Source organism: Lygodium microphyllum, chromosome 19, assembly GCF_053477565.2.
Source record: "Lygodium microphyllum isolate KBCC chromosome 19, Lygodium_microphyllum_v1.1.10, whole genome shotgun sequence".
In the NCBI taxonomy this organism is placed as follows: Eukaryota; Viridiplantae; Streptophyta; class Polypodiopsida; order Schizaeales; family Lygodiaceae; genus Lygodium; species Lygodium microphyllum.
Window position 1 is genome coordinate 73293686 of NC_141153.1, and position 13313 is coordinate 73306998.

Consider the following 13313-nt stretch of genomic DNA (forward strand, 5'->3'; position numbering starts at 1 on the left):
TTTGGTGGAGTGTTTTTTTTGGGGGGGAGGGGGGGCAAAACTTAGCTATGTAGAACGTAAATTTCATCCGGTTTCAAAGCAAGACTTTAATAAAATAACATTTTGATTATGAAGGAAAATAGAGTCAAATTGAGAATTATTGATAATATTGCTCATGTTTAAGCTCTAATAATAGTAGGTAGGGGGTGAAGAAGGAAGCTTGTATATACAACTAATTTTGGTTCAATTTCAACTCAACTAACTTTTCTAGGAATCATGATTCATTTTCTAATGCATGAACTAATAGATCCTAATTTACATGCATTTTTAATGCCAAAAGCCCTTAAACTTCTACAATAAAATATGTGAATCCATTTGTCTATATATATATATATATATATATATATATATATATATATATATATATGTATATATATTTTTTTTTTTTTTTTTTTTTTTTTTTTTTTTTTTTTTTTTTTTTTTTTTTTTTTTTTTTTTTTTTTTTTTTTTTTTTTTTTTTTTTTTTTTTTTTTTTTTTTTTTTTTTTTTTTTTTTTTTTTTTTTTTTTTTTTTTTTTTTTTTTTTTTTTTTTTTTTTTTTTTTTTTTTTTTTTTTTTTTTTTTTTTTTTTTTTTTTTTTTTTTTTTTTTTTTTTTTTTTTTTTTTTTTTTTTTTTTTTTTTTTTTTTTTTTTTTTTTTTTTTTTTTTTTTTTTTTTTTTTTTTTTTTTTTTTTTTTTTTTTTTTTTTTTTTTTTTTTTTTTTTTTTTTAATGCATTGCATGGAAGGAAAAAGAAGAGGCTGAAGTTAACACCAAAGCTTTTACACAAGTAGGGGTCTAATGTTGCAAAAGCTAGGGCCATGACGGAGAAAGCCAAACTTGAAGCATCAAAGCTAGATGGTCAGTGAGCCCATTATTCCTCCTCCCCTTCCTCAATGGCATCATTATGTGGCCAGGTTGTCATGAAGACATTTGTAAGTGTGCACGTGTTTAGGGGTGCTTCTTATTATCAATTGAATAGGAGGAGAGAGAGGGCAATGGGGATGGGGATGGAGGAGTACAATGTGGATAGGAGAAGGGAAAGCATGATGGGGATTGCAATTTGGACGTGGGGATGGGATAGAGGGGATAGTAGCACATTTGTAGGTGCATCTCATAATGCCAGATCATCAATAGAGGACGAGTAGGGATAAGGATAATGATCAAGGGAAGCAAACATAACAAATAGCCCCTTTGTGCAGCAATCGTGCAACATGTAGCCTTTTTTAGCTCCCCTTTCTCGCACCCATCATCTTTTCTATCATATGCCATTGCCATCACCACCACTATCACCTCAAGATCACCCAACATCTCTCCACCTTTGTTGCCTCTCTCTTCATCCCCCGTAAGCTCTACCCCTTTCCCTCCATCCATCAATAACTAGTTTGTAGCCATCCCCCACCTTGATAACCAGTCTCCACCTTCACCATCTCTCTTTGCATCCCCTGCAAGCTCTACCTCTTCACCTCCATCCATATACAACTAGTCTCTAACCATTCCCTACCTCAAGCTTCTGCCTCAGGCTTCTTGACAACATGTTGCAAAAAGCTACATCACTAAAAATAACATAAAAATCAAATCTAATATTTTTTAAAAGAAAAATTCATTCATGTTTTAAGAAAATGAAAAAATTCCTAAACAAAAAGTAATAATTAGTTGTAGGTGTGAAAAGAAGATATTCACACATATAAGCCTTAAAGCGTGCCACTTAATTGGAGTTAACAATGGGTAATTTGTTTGGGACAGACACCACCTTGTCATTGCACCATTCTATAAGCATATGCCTCAAAGGCCAATGCTAACAAATGAGAAACAGAGAGGGAAAAAAAGAGAGAGAAAGAGGAGAAATAGATTGTGAAGAGAAGTTATTGGGCCGCGATCCTAATTTGTATGTGTAAGGGTTGCTCGCATTTAATGCATATGCTAACGAATTAGAAGAGGAGGGCCAAAAATAGAGAAAGAGGAGAAATGGATTGTGAAGGGAAACAAATTGGCGTGCCGCGACCCTAGTTCGTATAATTGTGTTTGTTGCTCGCCTTCTTTTTGTTATCCATGTTTGAGAATGTTTGGGGTTCGAAGTCAATGCGTCAGCGAAAGCTCTCGATTCTCACACAGACGCACGGCCCATGCCATCTCTGAAGGTACGCTCTCCTCCCGAGTCCTGTGTTTATCGATAATGTCGAGGTCGTCTGGTTTCAAGGTCCTGTGATCTGGTTTGGCCTTAGGATGGAAGTTGCAGGGCAGATTCGCGCCGTTGTGCCTCCATTTTGAGCCGAGCAGCTTTGTTAGTACAGATCATTGCGGATGCTTTCTTCTGCGTCGCATCTGTTTCAAGACGTCTGTACATACTCTGAGAGAGAGAGAGAGAGAGAGAGAGAGAGAGAGAGAGAGAGAGAGAGAGAGAGAGAGAGAGAGAGAGATTTGTCGCCTAATCGTGGTTTAGGAAAATTTTACATTTCTAACAACGCTTAGGGGTGGCTTTTCGTGGAAAAATTTTCCAGATTGAGTGTTTTCTCTTCTAGAGGATGTCGCCGATGCAGCGGGACGCCTGTTCCTAGTGTGGAATTTTTCAGGATTCTCCAAGCGTGCTGCGTGGAAGTGCCTGATCTGCATACTCTGCTTCACACAGAGGTATGCCATTGTTCTCCTTTGATTTGAAACGTTTAAGCTTGGAAATCGTTCCACTTTCCCTTTGCTCAAGGGAATTCTTGCAGCATGATGTAAAGGCCAGCGGTCAGTGTAAACGAATGGTAGAAAGGGTGCGACAATTGCCCTCAAATGTACTTACTCATCGAATTATTCTACGTGCTTAATGTGCATTTTCAGTATGTCAATATGCAAGTCGAGAATAAGTGCATTCATAGCTTAAATGTTGATTATCGCTCTTTTATGTCAACACCGTGGCTTGAAACTGCTTGGAAAGTTGTTATCTGGCGTTCCCTTATGTGTCTTCTACAGTCTGGAACTTAACAGACTGATCCTCAGCAAAGATAACAGTGGTCCATTTGTTGGCTGTAAGCAGTGGTGGCTTTACTGTTGTATTTTGAGGATGCTAAGAAGATAATTTTCATAATTATCAATCGAGTATGGTAAGCATGAGTATTGGCCTTTATAGAGAAACGGCTTTAATGTTTGTACCTAATAATTGGATTTTGACGGAAGGCAATTCTTCAATGTTTAGGACTTTGAAGGAAGGCAATTCCTTTTTTGGGGTGTTAAAAACAGTGTGGCTCTTTACATTACTAGAATTAAGGACAAGTGCTCAACAATCTAGAAGGAGCTAAATGCTAAACCAGCCAAATATGTACTAGACCTCTTAGGGTGGTTTTAGGGAATGGGAGAGAAAAGCCATGGTGGAGGACTTTGAAGGAATGCAGCTTAGCAATAGTGATCCTCACAATAGCAAGAAGCTCAAAATTGCCTTGATTTTGCACGACTTATCCTTGTTGTAAGGAGGGCATGGAGACATGACTATAAAACGTATGACATTTTATTTAATAAAAACTCTCTTGCTATACAACAGCCTTATGGTTAAATAAGAAGTGCTTTAGTATCCTTTGTTATATTTTAGAATAGTGGGCAGCTATGGAAGCATAGAGACACTATTGTAATAGGTCGCAAGAACACAAAGAATAGAGAAGGATGTTGCAAAGAATAGAACTTAAAGAGAATATGCTATAGAGGCTCAGGTACTAAGTCACTCGTAGTGTGCACCAATCTCTTTCTCTCCCAAGTTGCAGTTTTGTTGAAGGAGTATGTAGTGGATGACTAATAGTGGAAGGAGCTTGCCCAATGCTTGTAAATAGGCAGAAAACAATGCCAAATAGAAGACTAGTTGGCCTACCAAAAACTTGGTGCCCAAATATTAGTTGGTCAACTACAAAATTGTTTGCAATAAACTTAGATGCACACAAACATAGACCCATATGCTCATGAAATGCATGTCATGTTTGTCATTCCTTGTCATCTCCTACTTGTGAGCCTCAATCTGAGTCAGACGAGGACTTAAGGAGGTTTGATCCGTTTGTCACTTGTTTTGATGAAGGAGGTAGCTCATTCTAGAGCACTCAGTTTATTACCTATTAGCTCATTTTCTCCTCCAGTCAGGATTTTGTGTGCCTTTCCTAGGTAGTTTTTGCATATGCCAATCCACCTCACCTGTCGTCGGACATTGTCCACTCTTTTCAGGGTTTTTATGAGTTTTTCTGGCTTTTTTACCAACTTTAAATGTTTCTTGGCCATATTTTGGCCCCAGGTCTCAGGTCGGCCAGTTTTGGGGTTATTTGGCTATTTATAGCCTCCCCCACTCGGTTGGAAAATCATCTTTTCCATTCCTTGGTAGGTATACTCTTCAACTCTGCCATCTTCCTTCGTCTTTGGTGCTGCCATCATCATCAGCTTGATTTGGTGTCCTCATTGACATTGTGGGCTGTGTACATGGACTAATCAGTTGTCCTTCTGTATTCAACATTTTTTCCTTATTCAATGCAAATTTCTTTGTTCTTTTCTTGCAGTCTCTCTTTGTTGCTTTGTCTCTGTGTTCATATTTCTTCTTTTGTTGGATACTCTCACATGGTATCATCACCAAAAGAGAGGACAGAGAGGTCTTATTACAGAGGAGACCACCCAGCCATCAAATGCTAGCATTAGCCTTTGCGTTTGTTGTAAACACAACCTTATTTGCCTGAGGAAATCCCATATGGACTAGGTGATAGCTCCTTGCATGGCGGCTATTGGTGTGATAGCCTTTTGTATTAGGAGACATGGATTTTGTATCAAGCGACAACTTTTTCGACTCTGGCTGCACATTTACCTTTTGTATCTAATTTCCTCTAGTTCTCGTGCTATTGCCAGCCAAATGCAGATTTTTGTTGGGGCTTGCAGGATATTAAAAATATCTTATCACCAGTTCTTTGTTGACATAGAGGATGAGGTCTTTGTTCCTTCCTTTGAGAGATGGAGAGGTTTTGGTGCTAGTTCATGCGATGAACGGTCACCTAGCCCATTTGTATGGGATTCCTCTCCTCCCTGTTCTCTCCATGTTTCATTGAAGGCCTGTTTTGTTGGCCTTCATCTGCTATTCATGGCACCCTGTATACAGGTCATAGTTACTTGGAACGGGGAACGGGAATGGGACCCCTTGGAACAAGGGGTAACGTCCAAGGTTAGGGAATGGGAATGGGAGGAATGTCACATGTCTTAAGTGCCCATGCGTTGCATGCCTCAAATTGCCCCAATAGTCCCCCCAATGCTACAAATCACCCAAATTGTCTTAAATGCCCTCAAATTGCCCCAAATTGCTCTCAATGCCCCAAAATGCAACAAATTCCCGAATGCCTTGAATGCCTCTCTAATTGCCCCAATATCCCTCAATGCTCCAAATTGACTCAAATGTCCTGAAATTGACTCGATTATCCCCATAGCTCCTAATTGTAAAGAAATACTCTGACACAAGAACACAAATAACAATCGTACAAGAAAGCATAGATTGATAAAAAAACACAGTTAGGGTTAGGGTAACTCAGAGACAATGAACATAGAAAATAATTGAAGTGATATAATTGTTGAATATACAATGCTCATGCAACAAACACACTATGCAGTGAATGAATACTGCACCTCGAACTTCTATATCTCAAGGATTAGGGTAGGGGTAATGAGTTGGAGAGTGTGTCGTACTTTGAACAGATCTCGAATCGCAGCAAGGCAGCCTTTGGATGTTGAACACCGACAAACGTAGCAGTGAAGTTGGATCTGATGCAGACTGCAGTGAGGAGAGAGAAAGACTAAAAACGCAGACTATAGGAGAGACTAAAAACGCAGGCAAGACAACCTATAGAGAAAGACCTAAAAATGCAGATTGTAGGAGAGAGACTAAAAACGCAGGCATGACAGCCTGTTGGAGAGAGAAAGACTAAAAATGCAGGTATGATAGCTTGCAAAAGAGAGAAAATTGCCAGACGCAGGCTGGACAGCCTGGCGACTGCTGGAGGAGAGAGAAATATGCCAAACGACAGCTGCAGAAGTTGGACAACAGCTTGCAAGAAGCAAATGCAGGGCTGTGATGATGTGGCAGGCTGTACGGCAGCAAGTCTGCGCAGGAACAGCAGTCGCCTGGCTGGAATCAGCTCCAAACAGCGTGAAGAGGGCTGGAAATCAGGCGCCAACTGGTGGAAACAGCAATGGACAGCTTCGGCTGTGATGTCCTTTGCGAACGGGGTGTGGGCAGCAAGCTGAAACACCTGAAATTTGCAAAAACTAGGTTATTGACCGAACGAAGGGCAGAATACGCATTTATAGAAAGTTTGGGCCCTCCCAAGTGGGTTTGTGCTTATGGGACACAGAAATTCTCTACGATTGCATTTCTTTTAAATAAACTAGGTTTCTTCATTAATTAAGCAAGATTTGGGGCTGCTTAAGTAAAGCTAATGCATTTTTAGCTCAACACCTCCTCTCAAGCCCAACAACGGTGCCACGAGAAAGATCTTTTACCCCAAGGCGTCCCACCCCAAAGCAGTCAGAGCGTCGGACAAAGGGTGCGCGTCGGTTGCCCAATGGCCTACTAAAACTACAGAAGCGATGGTTATCTTAACAAGGTGCCATAGCACAAGGAAGATGAAAGAACACAGTTAGGGTTAGGGTAACTCAGAGACAATGAATACAGAAAATAACTGAAGTGATATAACTACTGAATATACAATGCTCATGCAGCAAACACACTATGCAATGAATGAATATTGTACCTCGAACTCCTGTATTTCAAGGATCAGGGCAGGGGTAATGAGCTGGAGAGTGTGTTGTACTCTGAACGGATGGCGAATCGCAACAAGGCAGCCTCTGGATATCAAACACCAGCAAATGCAACAGTGAGAAGTTGGATCTGATGTAGACGGCAATGAGGAGAGAGAAAGACTAAAAACACAGACTGCAGGAGAGAAATACTAAAAACGCAGGCAAGACAGCCTGCAGGAGAGAGAAAACTGCCAAATACAGACTGGACAGCCTGGCAATAGCTGGAGGAGAGAGAAAACTGGCAAACGACAAGTGCAGCAATTGGGCAACAGCCTGTAGGAAGCAAATGCAAGGTTGTGATGATGTGGCAGGCTGCACGGCAGTAGATCTGCGCAGGAATAGCAGTTGCCTGGCTGGAATCAGCTCCAAACTGTGTGGAGAGGGCTGGAAATTAGGCTCCAATTGATGGAGACAACAATGGATAGCTTTGACTGAGATGTCCTCCGCGAACAAGGCGTGGGCAGCAAGTTGAAACACTTGAAATTTGTATAAACGAGATTATTGACTGAATGGAGGTAGCATACATATTTATAGAAAGTTTGGGCCCTCCCAAGTGGGTTTGTGCTTATGGGACATAGAAACTCTCTAGGATCGCGTTTCTTTTAAATAAACTAGGCTTCTTCATTAATTAAGCAAGTTTTGGGGCTGTTTAAGTAAAGCTAATGCATTTTTAGCTCAACACTAATTGCCCTAAATTGCCCCAATTACCCCAATTTTCCTTGAAATTAGACAATATAAATGGGTGATTACCTTGGAATTGAGGATAGGGCTGAAATTTGATTGCGATTTGCAAGAGTTGATAATGCATCAAATTTGAACTTTGCATGGACTCATGATTGGTTTGTGGCTTGTCTTGATACTTTGAATCTTCAACGAGAGAGAGAGAGAGAGAGAGAGAGAGAGAGAGAGAGAGAGAGGGGGGGGGGCATGCACATTAGGCAATAGAGATGGATGAACATGTGACACAAGCAAGAAGATAAAAATAGAAAAAACGTCAATTTTTTGGTTAGCAGGTTTGGAACAACCGTTCCAAACAAGGAATGGTAGGGAATGGGCTTGGAAACAGCAAGGAACGTTCCCTGGTTGTTTCATCTCCTTGGAGGGTTTGGAACACGTTAGGCCGTTTCTATAGGCCGAAATGGTATTCCTTGTTTCTATGATACAAGTGCACGTACTCCCTTCTCTACCCACAGAAGACTGCCTTGATGGTTCAAACTATTGACTTTGGTCGCGTAAGGTGGAGTGTATCCTTGATACCTTTGATCTTTGGGAGTTTGTTACCCATCCTATTCCCTGATAGTGGAGGATCCCACTATTGGATCATCTTAATGAATTGTGCGGCCCTATGGGATTGGCTCAACTTTGGAGATCAATCTTTCCTCTTTATGAGCTTGCGAGATTTTGTCCTAGAGGCTAGTACATGTGTGTAGGTTGCGGAAAGTAGCGGAAGTGTGGACAAAGCTTGCTTCTTTGTACCATCAGAAGACATTTGCCCATCGGATTACTCTTGAGAAGAAATTTTGAATGCTCATTGTTGATGATTCTTCTTTCATGAAGGATCATATCAACATGTTGGAGGATATGAGAGATGGGCTTGTATCCCTTGGCAGGATGGTCTTTTCTCAGGATATGGCCATGATTCTTTTGACTCATCTGCCATCTCCCCGGTTTGATGTCTTCTATACCAGCCTTCTTACATCAAGGATTTATGAGAAGCATCTATGGGAGAAGCTTGCCTTGCTTGCTTTGGAGCATGATGGGTGCGCCAAAGAGGTAGCCAGTGGATCCACCTCCACCAAAGCTTTTGTTGCAAGTTTGGGAGAGTGGGAGAAGAAGAAATGGAAGTCAAAGGCTAAAAGCCAAGAGAGGTCTTCAGGCTTTGACTCCAACTCGAAGAGGCCTAAATGCCCATATTGTGGGAAGGGAACACATTGAAAAGAGAAATGTTAGAAGAAGTACCCTCACCTTCGTCCAAGAGTGAAGAATGGAGCTAAAACATACGAGCTTTTCTACCTCTATTCCATAGTTACCCATGAGGTAGTGTTCCTTCATGTTGTTGACTTGGAGGAGCCTTCTTTAGTGGCGGTTGCCTCGTCTTTTGAGAGGCCTTGGCTAGTTGATATTGGAGCTTCTAGTCATATAATTCCACAAGGTGATTTGTTTCTTCTACATCTACTCCATAGTTACCCATGAGGTAGTGTTCCTTCATGTTGTTGATTTGGAGTAGCCTTCTTTAGCGGCGATGGCCTCGTCTTTTGAGAGGCCTTGGCTAGTTGATAGTGGAGCTTCTAGTCATATAATTGCACAAGGTGATTTGTTGCAGGATCTATGTCCTTTTGAGGGTTTAGTCACTATTGGTGACATTGTATTGGTGCCTTAGTAGTGTTGGCACTTTGGCTTTGTTTCTTGATTGCACTTTGAGCTCCCTTTCACAGGTTCTTTATGATCCAAACTTGGGCTTTCCTCTCCTCTTAGTTTATGGCCTTACTAGGCTTTGTATCGGGGTTGTCTTCACTGAGCAGGCTGTTTGTATTGAGGATTCTTCTATAGGGGCTGTTATTGTGATAGGTTGTGTGCTTTACAAGTACCATTCCTTCTTTTTTGTAGGGTCCTCTGAGGCATTTTTCTATTGCTATACTAGTTCGTGCATGTGCACCATCTATCCCACAAGTACCTTCATATCCCCCACCCTCTCCTTTGGTGGTTTCCTTGTACCCTCCATCTCTTTTAGAGAGGGATGATCTTATTGATATGGTTGTGCATTCCCTGGTCCCTAGTGTTTTAGAGGGGGTTTCCCAGAATCGTGGGGAGCTTTTTCATTGGTAATCTACATTGATGGACTTTGTCGACATTGGTATTTCTCTTGCCATTCTTGGATCCGTTTCTTTCTTGGCCTTTCACCACATCCAGGATTTGAGAGCGGATATTAGTAGTCATGTTTGTCATTCCTTGTTATCTCTTGCCTTTGAGCTTTAGTTTGAGTGAGATGAGGACTTTAGGAGCTTTGTGTTGTTTGTCACTTGTTTTGATGGAGGAGGTAGCTCATTCTAGAGCACTTAGTTTATTGCTTGTTAGTGCATTTTCTCGTCTTGTCGGTATTTTGTATGTATTTCTTGGGTAGTTTTTGCATATATTTTTTTGACTCACTTGCAAGACATTGTCCACCCTTTTCAAGGTTTTTTTAAGCCTATTAGGCGTTTTTACGAGCATTAAATGTTGGTGGGCCATATTTTGGCCCCAAATTTTAGGTCGCCCAGTTTTGGGGTTATTTGGCTATTGATAGCCTCCCCCATTCAATTGGTAGATTATCTTCCTCCTTCCTTGGCAGATGCACACATTGACTTCGTCATCTTTCTCCGTCTCAGATGTTACTGTCATCATCAACCTGATCTGGTGCCCTCAACGTTGTGGGCTGTGTAGGGATTGATTAGTCTTGTATTCAACATTCTTTCCTTGTTTAGTGTAGTTTTCTTTCTTTCTTTTCTTGTAGTCTATCTCTGTTCCTTTGTCTTTGTGTTCGTGTTTCTTCTTCTATTGCGCACTCTCACAATACTCTCACATCATGGGTGATTAATACAATAAACCTACATTGATAATAGCTTATCATAGTACATACAACAATGACCATCGGATAGGACCATGGATACCAAAGTAGTGGGTGGTCAAGCCACCACCCAGGTGACTTAGAAAGACACTAATGTTAACGTTGATTGTACCAATTCTTGAAAATAGAGAGAAGAAAGAGTTGAATCTTGTTGCTCATCTCAAATTAGCTTTGCAGAAAGCTCATCATGACCAAGGGCAAAGCTGAGATATCAGATATTATTGTGTATGCTCTTGAAAATTTGAATGTTTTTCTATAGCTAGGGTATTGAAGAGCAACTATGCTTTTATATCATAGTACAGGGGAGTTTAAGAAACAGAAGCGGCAAATGTTAGAATTTGCCAATTCTACGGGTAATGCCCAATGTTCAAGTCAATTAGTTTGTGGTGTGAACACAACTAAGTTAGTAAGTTGTGTTACCACATTTAGAGTTAGTACTCAAGTTAGTTGACTTCAACTGAGTTAGGGGTTAGGCCTACCTTAGACCTAAGATTGTACATTTATTCTATCACTTTTAGTTTAGCAAGTACACTCAATTGTTTTTTAGCTCACATTGTCTACTGCACACACACACACACACACACACTCTCTTCATTTTCAACAGTTGGCATCAAAGCTAGACATGGGGGTTTTGTCTTGCCACTGCTCAGTCGATGCCACCATGCGAAGTTCACTGAGCTGACAAAGGAAGAGGAGGAGTGTTTTTGGAGGGTGGAGTTGCCGTTTTGAAAGAGAAGTTGCTGTTTTGGAGGATGAACTGTTGTTTTTTTCAGCTTGCACGTAGTTGTGCACATAGTCTTGCATGCAGCCCTGCATGCGTAGCCTCTCTCAGCCATGCTTGTGATATTATCCCCAATTTCAAAGAAATTTTCAATTTCTCATACTCACTGCTAATAAATTTGGGGATTTTCGATTGACTTGCCCAATTTACGAAATTTCTTTGAGAAAATTTAGGGATTTTGCTCGATTCAAGCTCCTATGTGTGAATTTCCACGAAATTGTCAAGATTGTACAATTTCTTCGATATTAGTGTGAGAAACTTGGGGTTTTTTGATTTTTGGTTCCGGTATGCATCCCAAGGTGAAGTCTAGTTGGTGGTTGTTGTCTATGTGTATCTTGAGGCAACATTACACCGAATTCTAAGGCTATAAGTATAAAATCTGTTCTATTTCTCAAAAATTTGTTGAGAAAATTTGGGGCTTTTGCCTAGCACCTATCCCAAAGAAGTGAATAGATGTTGCAACAATACCATCTTGTTGTTCATGTTAGATTGGGTAGAGAAATTTGTACAAACTTAGAAAATTATAGTAAAACTTGGGGATTTTAAGCATTAAGTTGTTGGATTTAATATTTGGCATGCATTTTGAGGTAGATGCAATGGTACAACACTAAATCATTGTAAATTGGAGATTGGATGTTGTTTTGTGCAATTATGGGTACGCTTTTCGAGTTGATTGATAATTTTGATAGTCTTGTACTTGCATTGGTATCCCGTGTTGGGATTTTGGTACTCGGAATAGTACATTTCACACTTCCAAGCCTGGAAGTGTTTGGCTGTTGAATTGCACATTAATTTGCAACAATGTTAAATCAGGACACTAGGGATCACAATAACATTTTGGGAGTCTTCAGTGACGAGGATAAGCTAGATGGCACCAACTATCCCTTATGGAGTTTTATGGTGTTCAATCTACTTGTTGCGAAGGATCTTTGGGATTATGTCACCGGTGATTTATAGAGACCGGGAGCACCTCAGATACCTCAGCATGGTGCTAGAGGACAACAAGCTACTCTTGCTATTGCCCCTACTCCTCCTATAGTAGATCAGAGGAGGTGGGATTCAAAGGATGCACATGCTATGTCATTGATTGCCTTGTCAGTTAAGAGAGCTGTTATATCTCATATTTGACCATGTAGAACCTCGAAAGCAGCTTGGGATGTCTTGAAAAGCATGTTTGCAGCTGGTAATTAAGCTGAAATCTCTTATTTGTAAAGTGAACTAGCTAATGTGCATATGGATGAGGGTGAAAGTATGATTGATCACCTTACACACTTGCAAGACTTACGTGAGCAGCTGCTGAATATTGATGAGGTTATTTTGGATGCAGAAATGGTGAATGCTACTTTGAATTCACTTTCAGAGTCTTATCTTTAGTTCCACACCTCATTGAATGTCTTTTTTGGGGTGGTTTGGGGTGGTGGGGGGAGAGGTAGCGGCCCCTTACTTTTGTGGAATTGGAGGGCCTCTTATTTCAAGAGGAATAGACTTGGAAAAATATTGCTATGTGTTCAGGTGATGTAGCGATGCTCTTTAAATATAAAGGCAAGGGTAAAGCAAAGTAGTATGTAAAAAATTCGTCCAAGCTTGATATGGGACAGCCATATGATTGTTAACTTGCCTATTTTAGTATTGCTAGTTTGTCATCTCCCAGTTGCGAGCTCTTGTCAAAGTCTAATAGAGACATGGGAGCTTTGGCATTTTAGTATGCATTTCTCAAGTTTCTTGTGCATTTTTTGTATTTTCGAGCTTGTGCCACCTTGTTGGACATTGTCTTGCTCCCCAAATTTTTTTTGCCTTGTTAGCTGCATTTTTTGGCATTTTTATACATTGCTTACAGTTGACCAAGTGGTAGTTGGTCAGCCAGGATTAGGTTGGCAAGTTTGGCATGTTTTTTGCTATTTATAGCAAGTGTATTGATTTGGGCAGTTTATCTTTTGCAGGTTGCTTATTTGCTCTTTTGTCCTCGGCATATTCCATCGTCTTTGATACTATTGCTGTCACCATTATTTCGAGCTTGATTTGGTGTCCTCAATGATGCCTCGGGCTGCGTATAGGTTGAATTCAACATTCATTTTTAGCTAGGTAGATATCTTTCTTCTTCTTCGTGCTCTTTGTCTCTT

General features: G+C 40.4%; 1 pseudogene across 1 annotated transcript in view; it reads left to right on the forward strand.

Moving 5' to 3' along the window:
- Positions 1 to 1985: 1985 nt before the first annotated feature.
- The window catches only part of LOC148020031 (universal stress protein PHOS32 pseudogene), a 35555-nt pseudogene continuing 24227 nt past the window's right edge, over positions 1986 to 13313 (forward strand). The window contains exons 1-2 of the transcript XR_015694921.1: positions 1986 to 2157; positions 2518 to 2647. The product of XR_015694921.1 is annotated as a universal stress protein PHOS32 pseudogene (transcript). The remainder of the gene's footprint in view (positions 2158 to 2517; positions 2648 to 13313) is intronic.